We start from the raw sequence: 10,451 nt of genomic DNA on the forward strand, positions 1-10,451 counted from the left end.
CAACCAGCAGACAATGGGTCAGAAAATAGAATTCTTATCGTTTAAATTACGGGCTGTGGAAACCGACTTAACAGTAATCAAAACGCTAAGGGAGGACCTACGTGCTGTTAACGTCGCCAAAAAGAAAAATTATCGCAGCAAGTGCACCTTGCCTTACTGCAAGATAGCATCGAAAATCGGTCTCCACGGTCAAACCTAATGTTTTATAATATCCTAGATTTCGAAAATGAATCATGGTCTGCTTCTGAACAAAGTTATAAAACTGTACCGTGATAGCCTCGATTGTGCTCTCAAACCTTCCGCTATTGAGCGTGTTCATAGGCTGGTCGCTTTCAGTGATCAACGTAACAGACCAATAATTGTGGAATGTTTGTCTTTCAAGACGAAGCAAGAGCTTTTGCTTCGGAGTCCGAAGTTTAAAAACACATTGTATAGTCGTAGTGAAAACCCCTCGCCTGATGTCCGCATCGAGCTTAGGAAGCTATTTGATTTTTTCTAAACAAAAACCTGCTGTTCAAGCTCAGATTTAATAAACTTTCGATTGGGCGAAACTCATGCATCTATGATATGGATTCCCAAACCGTCGTCGAATGTAATCAATAGCAATTGCAAACTGTTTCTGTGACATTGTTAGGGTCAGTCAATAACATTACATTTTATTTTGTTATAAACTCCCTTAGCGTTCGATAGAAATCTGATGACCTAACTAGTCTTACCTCAGTCACCAATCCGGACGTTGTTATTGCAACTGATTTGGGGCTTGACCCATATGTTCTTACAACCGTCTCCCTCTGAACTTGAATGTCTACCCTAACGATAGACATTATCACGGGGGTGGTGTATTTTCGCTTGTTTATCAGAGCCTGCAGAGCATTCCTGTAGATATTACCAGCGTGTCTTGTGAAATGGTGTAATATAAAATTTTCCTTTCCTGTTGTGAATACTTAACTGTTGGTTCATTTTACAGGCCCCCTCGTGCACTGCTCAACCCCTTATCTCAGTGCTTAATGCACTTTCTGTTGTTTGCGGCGTGTTATGTTTTTCTGGGTGGCGATTTTAATCTACAAGATGTTTCTTGGAGAGATCACCGTCCCGTGATTAATAAACTGTCGTCGCTCTATGCCGCAGTTTTGAAGAATATCAATGACTTATTTTTGTATCAGTTTGTTACTGAACCCACAAGAGTTGGCGTTACTCGTTCAAGTGTTTTTGATTGTTTGTTACTTAAAGGGGCCCTGCAATCATATTTAAGGGTCTACCTTTCTGCGGTTTCCACGTCTCTTGGGGTTCGGGCAAGCCGGTGGGCATGGAGAGAGTACCTGAATAGCAGTGCGTCATATTTTAACCGGACGACGCGGAAACCTCTTCCACATACGGGGGCGACCCATGATACCAAAAGCGCGCAAAATGTGAGGTGTTTGGTCCTAAGCTTACTACTGATCAGAGCCCCTAAAACCTCCTTTTAATCGAGATACAAAATATAAGTGGCGCGAACCATTTGAACTACTCATGAAAGCAGTTTGTGTTCAGTTTTTCGGGATAAGAAAGGAACAAATGCAGTTTATAAAGTCCGGAAAACAGAAATGACCCGTCGACATACCCAAACCAAGCGGTAAAAAAGGCAGCGCATACTAGAAAGGAATAGTGGGATCAGGCACCGACAAGCGGCAAGCGTGTGAAAGGTCCCTTATGTACGCGGCGGCGCTGCGGTCGTTTACGAACTCGGGGATCCAACCGGTTCCGAGCGTTCCGAAGGTTTTCAGCGCAGGTTCGGCTTGCTGTTTAGCCGTTTCGCGGCATGGCAGCGCCAAGTGGCTTCCGTTCTGAACTGATCTTTCCCCCGTGTTTGCTGTTGTTTGTGGCCAATGAAGTGTCATGCCGTATTAGTGTTTCACTGCGCCGCAAATGCAATGCGAGCTGCCCTGGCTGCCCGCTTCATACAGCCTATCCAGAACATGCTTTAGTGGCGCCCTCTCGTGCCGTCGGCACGGAGTGCGGCAGCCGTGAGCACTCGCTGAGCTCACTACCCCTCCTCTAGTTCTCGACCATTCAAGCAACCACGGACGTCATGAAGGAGGTTATTTTTTGCTTGTTTTTGTTATTTTAATTTTCCTATAACTTTCAAAATAAAGCGAAATTCGAGAAAACAAAGCTTCACTAAGCTACTACGTTTAGTGCGCTCAGGTTCGGTGCAAATTAAAACCCAGTAAAAAAAGTCATTGCAGGGCCCCTTGAACCCACAAGAGTTGGCGACTGTCCTTCGAATGTTTTGGATATCTTTCTTTGTAATAAAATCCCATCGATAACGTATCTCTGAATTGTTGGAGGAATAAGCGACCATAAGGCCGTTGTAGCGTCCCTGAAATGTTCGGAAGTGCCCAGATACGGAAGCCCACCGAAAACGACATACATGTTCAAGAAAGAGGATTACGCTAGCATGAGTTTTGATATAATTGACTTTTGTCTGATTTCGAAGTGCATAGTGTGTCTATTGATGTGAATACCTTGTTGAATATCATTTTTAAAAAAAATACAGGAACCGGTAGATATTTATGTTCTAACGAATATATTCAGACCGAAGCGTAAGCAAGATAAGCCTTGGATAAATTCGGAAATTAGGCGGTCAATAAATAAGAATAAACGTGTTTTGGCACGATATAATAACAATCACAATTCACTGATCCTAAACCAGCTTACATACTGTCAAACATATGTAGAACAAAAATAAAAAATGCAGAATTTGAATACTTTTTTTTAACTTGATAATAAACCTTAGTACTGTCCCAAGGAGCTCTGGAAGTATGTAAAATCACAACGTAAACATCTGGCTGGCGTCCTTGCCCGTCTGGTTGATGATAATCTCGTAACAGACGATAACGTTAATAGATACTTTATGTCTGTTTTAAAAATTTGCGCCTACATCCCTACCTCCGACTTTTAATAAAGTTGTCAGTAAAATGAATCTTCTTAACTTGGATCGTAACGGCATAAAAAAAAAATGCTAGACAATACAAAATTTTAAAAAGCACCTGGACAGGAGGGAATTGTAAATATTGTAAAGAAATCTTGTACTGATATTATAGCGGCCTACGTATTGATATTTACGATTTCGCTAGAAAGTGGGCGTGTGCCTGATGATTTGAAATTGAGAAATGTAATTCCAAAACATAAGAACGGCAACAATAGTGTCGACAACTACAGGCCTATTTCCTTAACGAGTCAATGATGAAAAAAAAAAAAGAAATACATAGTTTATTCTAACCTTATAAGTCATTTAAATAGCAATCACTTTTGATCCTTAGCTCAGCACGGCATCCGCGCAGGGCTATTATGTAACACGCAACTGCTTGAATTTTATTATGGCCTTGCGTGTGCATTTGATAAACGTTGCCAAACTGATTGTGTTTTTTCTGGATTTCAGGAAAGCTTTTTATGTAGTTAATCACTCTCCTTCACTGCATACACTACGTAGTCTAAAAATCGATGCAAATATTTTGCAGTGAATAGCCACTTATCTCGACGCTAGGAAACAGCGTGTCATCATAAATGGAGCTCCTTCATCGTATGTAGAAGTAACTTCAAGTGTTCCATACGGCTATGTTCTAGGCCCTCTACTTTTTGTTAGTATTTATTAATGATATCACGCATGGACTTTCATCGAGTATAAGGTTGTATGCTGACGACTGCATTTCATACATACAAGTGTCCAACAACGCTGACGTTAAAATTCTACCGAGATTCAAATAAGATAATAAAGTGTTTGCGATAAATGCAAAATGTATCCCTAGTTAAAAAAGCTTATCAGACAACGTAATGTGACGTTTATCTACTCATCCAATGTCCGCCGAGGCCCTCAAATATTCTGTGAAGTGGCATCGGCCTACCTATCGCGTTATTAGTGTGTTGATGTCAAATATCGCACTATATATATATATATATATATATATATACCCGTTACTACCATTTGAGTACGCCGACTGCAAGTACTGAATGTAGATCTTTAGTATACTTGAGTGCACACCCTGAATACTGTTTTTGAACTACTTTTCACCGCGGGCACTACAATTCTACTACATAGACTAGTTTTGTACAGACGAGTATATTTTCAGTCCAGCATTATTTTTACAGGAAGTATACTTCAGTGCACTTCTAGTATACTGATTTTGAAGGAATTTTTACCAAGGGAAGCCACACTCAGTGCTGCCCCAGTGTTCGATCCTGTTTTTACGCCGACTTCGACGCCCGCGACGCTCTGTTTTTTTTTTTCTGTTTCCTTTTTTTTTTTTGTGGGCACAAGTTTGCCCCGTTAAACCTTTCAGTTTCCTCTCTTATTCTTTGTTTCGCCACCTCGTCATTCGAGACAAGGAAACCGCTGGTGTTTCAGTGACACTCACTGGGGAGTGAACTTTGAAAACAACAATTCAGAATTTTTTTCTTCAGAGCCCGTCAAAGTCAACTTGAAACTCTTATACGCACTTTCGTTGTCTTCATGTCGTCGCAAAATAAGCTGCGTATTCGAAATTTGTTGCGTTGGCGATATCCTCTCTTCGGCAAAAACATACGAGTAATAAAAAAATTAAAAGCTTTCGTTTTAAGATAACGAATATTTTTGTTTATCAGATGCTGCCCTAAACTGCGGACTATTGCTTCGATACATTTGCGTACTGACATGCAATGGTTGCGCGAAAAACAAGTTCCGTTGCATTTTGTTGTTCTTAAATTGTGTACCAGCAAAGAGGCCGAGGCGGAAACTGATGTACCGTTTTCGATCAAACAAATGAAACTCAGGTTTTGTCCCGCGTAAATAAACTACGAATCGGAGAAAGCTGAAACACCTGTGCAACTGGGGATGCCGATAGGATGCGAAAGTTCAAAAACATTATCTGGATCAAGACATAAAAGAAAAACGAATTCTGTTTTTTTGAGCCGACTTTCTCCTGAACCTACTTTTGTAACGTCTGTCATAGCCACAGCAGCTTGCAGATTGCGTAATTCGCTATTATTGCCGCGTCGTTGTCGTTACTAAGCAGCCTCATGAGCTCGATCCTTAAGGTTTTCATGGTGTTTTTCGCTTTCTATCGATTTCGCACCCGTGTCTTGCCCACATTTAGCCTCCGACGAACCTCCCAGCCAATACCGCCCTGGAGGCAAGGCCTGCGTATGACGCCATCATTAGTGAATCCCCGACCTACCCGAAGCGGCAAGACCGCTAAAACTCTACGAGTGTCGCCGCAAGTCCGGCAGCGGCTTGGCGTTGCCGTGTGCTGGCGTCGTGCTCGCTCCGAGACACCGCGAAGTTGGCGCTGGCGGTGATGCTGACGACAGCTGTAGGCGGCGCTGCATGGATCCACTAGTGATGACGGTTGGGGGATAAAGACGAAAGGGCTTCTCTTATAGAAGGTATTACCTCAGCCCGCACTGAAATTGGCGCTCTTCGGACTCACTGCGCACTTTCCCGAGTCTAACCATACGGCGTGCAAGTTCGTCAGATCGGATGGTCGTGTGCCCGTGCGCCGGCAAAAACGGGGTGCCGACTACAGCCAACAACTCATATACGCGTAGCAACTAAGGGTCGAGAAAGATACGAGGGCGCGCGGGGACCAGAGCATCAACACTAGTATCGTGCGGTAAAAGTGACAGCAACGCCATGCGAAAGGAGGAAGGGCAAGCACTAGGAGGGTTGGCGGCAAGAAGAGAAACTTGTCTTCTCTCACGTTCCTAGTGCTTGAATGTAAATATGTTCGACAGAGATATGTCTGGTTAGGAAATAAATAGGCTGACTGAAAAATTGAATATTTAATCGAGCTTGAACAAAAAACCAAATATCCTACGTTTCGGGACCTGCCCTATTCCTTAATCACGGGTGACTATGAGTTGGGCGAATCTTCTTTGTCGTCTTCATCTATATCATCCTAATGATCTTCGTCTTCATCTCCATCAAGAACATCCAAATCTGGAACCCGGTTCGGAAGGTTGCGCCCGTGCTTTTCCGTGAAGCGACGAAGTCCTGAGACATATACGCTTGGGAGAGTGCCCGATCATCTGTTGACGTTTACTTTTCTTGACCACTGATGCCTTGTGTGTTGTACGATGGTAAGATTTGAGGTTGAGGTACCTGCCGGTGCGCGTAGGCTTCGTGTACATTGAGAAAGTACGCTTGTTTAAATTTGTCTACACACTGACATCCAAAAACGGGAGAGCGCCATCTTTGTCTCGCTCAACCATGAACTGGATTGCGGGTTCGACCGAATTTAGGCTTTGGTAAAGACGGTCGATTTCAGTCGTCTTAACGACGTAGAACCAGTCGCCAACGTAGCGTAGAAAGATCTTCGGTTTTGGCACGAACCATGTCTGTAGGCTTTACGGAGGAATCTCTCCGAAAGGAGGTGTGAAAGATCAAGGCCGATCTTCAAAACAACGGATACATTATAAGATTTATCGACCGAGTATACACGAAGTTCCCTGGCTGAGCGCAGGGACCCAAGTTTTAAAAGACGAACGAAGGCGTAAAAACTGCCTAAACATCAACACGTTAAGACCGGATTTCTCAAAGAGGACTCGTTTTCGAATACTGGCCATAATAGCAGGATGAATTCGAGGACTCCCAAATTTTTCTTTTGCCTTTAGCTGGGATATGGTTGTCCACAAAAAGTTCCCTGGCGAGGGCGGATGCCAGAACTTTAAATAAGGAACGAATACCTATAAACAACCGAAACATCCACAATTCGAAACCGGCTTTCTCAAAAACCAATCCTTTTAGAGTACTCGTTATAATACCACGATGTGCTCGAGAGCTCTAAATTTTATATACTATCTTTAGTTGTGAACTGGGTAGTTATCAAAACGTTCCCTGGCTAGGCGCCGGTGCCCGAATTTCAAATGATTAACGAATGCCTAAAATTAAAATTAGCCGAGTCATCTCACTTTGGAAACCGTTATATAAAAAATATCTTTTGGAGTACTTGCCATAGTACCGAAATGGGCTTGAGTGCTTTAAATTTTAAATTCTGACTTTAGCTGGGATTTTGGTTGTGCTCAAGAAGGTCTCTGGCCAAGCGCAAATACCCAAAATTCAAAAGATGAAGGAATGCGTAGAAACGCCCGAACCAGCCCCACTTTGAGGCAAGTTTTTTCAAAGAAGGACTTATTTTGAAGTATTGGCAGCAGTCCCAGGAAGGGCTCGATGTTTCAACAAGTTATATTCCGCTTTAAGTGTAAAACTAGGTGGTCCTCCAACTTTTCCTGGCAAGGCGGGTGCCCAAATTTCAAAAGATGAACAAAGGCGTAAAACCTACTAAACCGCCCCCAATATGAGACCGGTTTACTCAAAAAGGATTTGTTTTCGAGTATTTGCGATAACACCAGGAGGGACTCAACTTCTCTCCCTTTTTTCTTTATTCTGTCTATAGCTGGGAACTGGACTGCCCTTAAAAAGTTCCCCGGCGAGGCCGGGTGCCCGAATTTCAACTTATGAACGAACACCTAAAATCAGATAAACCTTGAGACCGGTTTTCTCAAACAGAATTTCCTTTGGAGTATTGCCCATAGAACCAGTATAGAGCCGAGGGCTCTAAAGGTTATATTATGCCTTTAGCTGGGAACTGGGTTCTCCTCAAAAAACTTCCTGGCGAGGCGCAGATGCCCAAATTTCAAAAGATTAACGAATGCGCAAAAACTGCCGAACTATCCCAGCTTTGAGACCCGTTTTGTCAAAATGGATTCAGTTTCCAGTACTTGTCTAATCTGCTGGGACTCTTTCTAAAACTTACTGATGTAGTGGTTCTCGTTGACGGGAATTTGAACATTCTGCTCATTTATACTGATTAAAAATTTTCAAAAACCTTTTACATTGTGACGATTAGTCCGGTATATAGTGTCCCCCTTGTCGTATAACTTACGTAATTATACTCCAATTTTTAAGCCCTAACAGAATATACAAAACGATGCGAAATCCTAAAATAACACCCTAAGAACATGATATAAATGTAATAAATTTTATTTGATATTCCAATACATTCGGGTGCGATGGAAATGCCGCATAAACAATAGCTTTTTATGCTTCGTTGAGCTTTAGGGCGGATGGTAGGTTGAGATATGACTCAAATTGTTTTTACACCATCTCAGCTTCATTTTATGCGAGTGGCTTCAGGCTTTTAAGTTTTTATCTGTGGTGTTTCCCCTTGCTGCTTACAAAGTTTCATTCAAAAATATTAAATATTATGACAATTAGTAAAAAATATTTATGATTTTTTTTTTAATTTTGATTAAGGGGCATGTGGGGCATGACATAGCTATACCCCTTTTTATCGACTTTGGAGTGAGAGGACGTGTAGTTTAGGATGCCTTTTTTGGAACGAGGTGAAAAAATCCAGCACAGGTGATTTGGTAGCAGGGAAAGCGAAAGGTCTAGAAATAGCAAAATTCCTTCCATCGGCGTTTCATAGGTAAAGATACGTCCTAAACAATACTTCTGGAAAATGTCCGTTGTCTTACAGACAAAGTCATCAATGACTGTTTTATTTTGTACACCAGGAAAATGTCGTCGACGTACCTAAACACTTCTCTAAGTGTTTGATTCTACAAATGTTGCAAAACTGTAGATACGTCGGCAAAGTCCTGTTGGTGTACAAAAACAGCACTGAAGAGAAAAGGCGAATACGCTCGTTTACACATTCGTTTACAACAAGACTAGTGGCGCAGTTTTGGTACTTCATGCTTGCAACATCAAACAAGACAGACTCCCGGTTAACCTGTTATATTATAAAATAAGAAGAATTTCGTGTGACTCGCGGTTGATCGTTCTTTTCTACGTCGGCCTGTAACATGGCAACTCTTCGCACAAGAGTCACAATACACCAGAATGCTCCGGACGACATGCACATGGGGTACTATGCTCCTCCTTTTCATTTCACACGTCTGATGTGGGCCGACGATAACGTGTATAACACTCTGCAATCTTTCTGTTAAAACCTTCATCAATATCTTAAGTCTACGTTAAGTTGTTGTGATCGGACGGTACGACACCAACAAAAAAGTTTTGAGAAGTTTTTGTTTTTTGGATATAAAATCGAGTACAAAAAGAACGGGGGTAAACCTTTTAGTCTTCATTATCAATAAATACGCAGCGTAAAGAAAGGAGCAAACTAATCCTTAAACGCTTTGTAAAACTGAACGCCGAAACCAACTATTCCTATATTTTTGACAGGCTTGATATTGAGAATCGCCTTTTCAAATTTAAATAACGTGATGGGCTCTTTTAACTTTTCTTTTAAATCCTCTACAAATCTCGGCAATAAAGGCAAATAAATGTGTGGAAGCTACCTTTTTTGGGCGCTTCGTAACTGAAATGTTTTTTTTATTCTATTGTACAAAAGAGTGTTCTATAATTCCTTTATCGCGCGATAGTCCGCCCTGATACACGATCTCGCTGACTTCTTTCTTAGTTACGCGTATTCTTCTGTGCCCCAATCACCCTCATCGTGGGTGTCTTTTGAGCGACAACTACTTCCAGTATCAAGAACCTCAAGGCGTTTGTTTACACTGAATCTTTCGTCAGAAAACTAACCGGGAGAAGTGCTTTCCTAATTCATCAGCTTTCGAAGTAGTACGTTTAACCCGTTCTCTTCTTCTTTTTTTTTTGTACCTTAAAAAACTGCAGCGTTGAAGAGCTATCGTCCTAGTTTCCTGTTTAAACAATATCCATTTAATTCCGCACTCTTCCCTATTAGCCGTTGCCAAATATTCAGGATGTCGGCGATCTCTGTTTTCAAAATGTTATTCATTTAGAAGCTATGCTTTAAACTTCCCTCAATCCCAAAGAAAGATCTTCGGCGTTCCTTTAAAAAAATAAAGCGTAAATGATACAAGAGTATGATCACCTAAAGGGCACGTGATTAATTTCATACTGCTTGAACCCTCTTACAAGGTTCAGAGAAACGTACGCTCTATCCAGGACCGCGTGGCTTGTACCTTGAAAATGCGTGCACTGTACACTTTGTCCACTTGACGCGCAAAGTACATCTTCTAACACACCGCGTTCGACCATATTATTAAAAAAACTTGCTGCTAGCGTCTTTATATTGCGCGCCATTTGGTCCGTCATGCCCTGCACAAAAACAGTAAAAATCACAAAACTAAGAAGTCGGTCAGTTTGAACATACTTTTTATTGTGCTCAAATATTATTAAACATTCCTCCGCCTTAGTAGTGTCGCATACACGCATCTCCAAACCACGAACGCAGCACTATCGCCTTTATTTCGTTTCACCTTTACGTCGAGACGAAGCTGACCCCTCGAGCTGGTGGAACCAATCAGGCAACGCCAAGGAACACCATCCTGTCGCTCGTCATGTTTCTTTACGTGTTCTACCATCGCCAAGGAAATCGTAAAAAAAAAGATCCAGTGATTTGCACTTTTAAAGCTGCTGGATGGGTCCATTAGCTCGCAGCGTC

Source organism: Ixodes scapularis, unplaced genomic scaffold, assembly GCF_016920785.2.
Source record: "Ixodes scapularis isolate PalLabHiFi unplaced genomic scaffold, ASM1692078v2 PGA_scaffold2__306_contigs__length_199485367, whole genome shotgun sequence".
In the NCBI taxonomy this organism is placed as follows: domain Eukaryota; kingdom Metazoa; phylum Arthropoda; class Arachnida; order Ixodida; family Ixodidae; genus Ixodes; species Ixodes scapularis.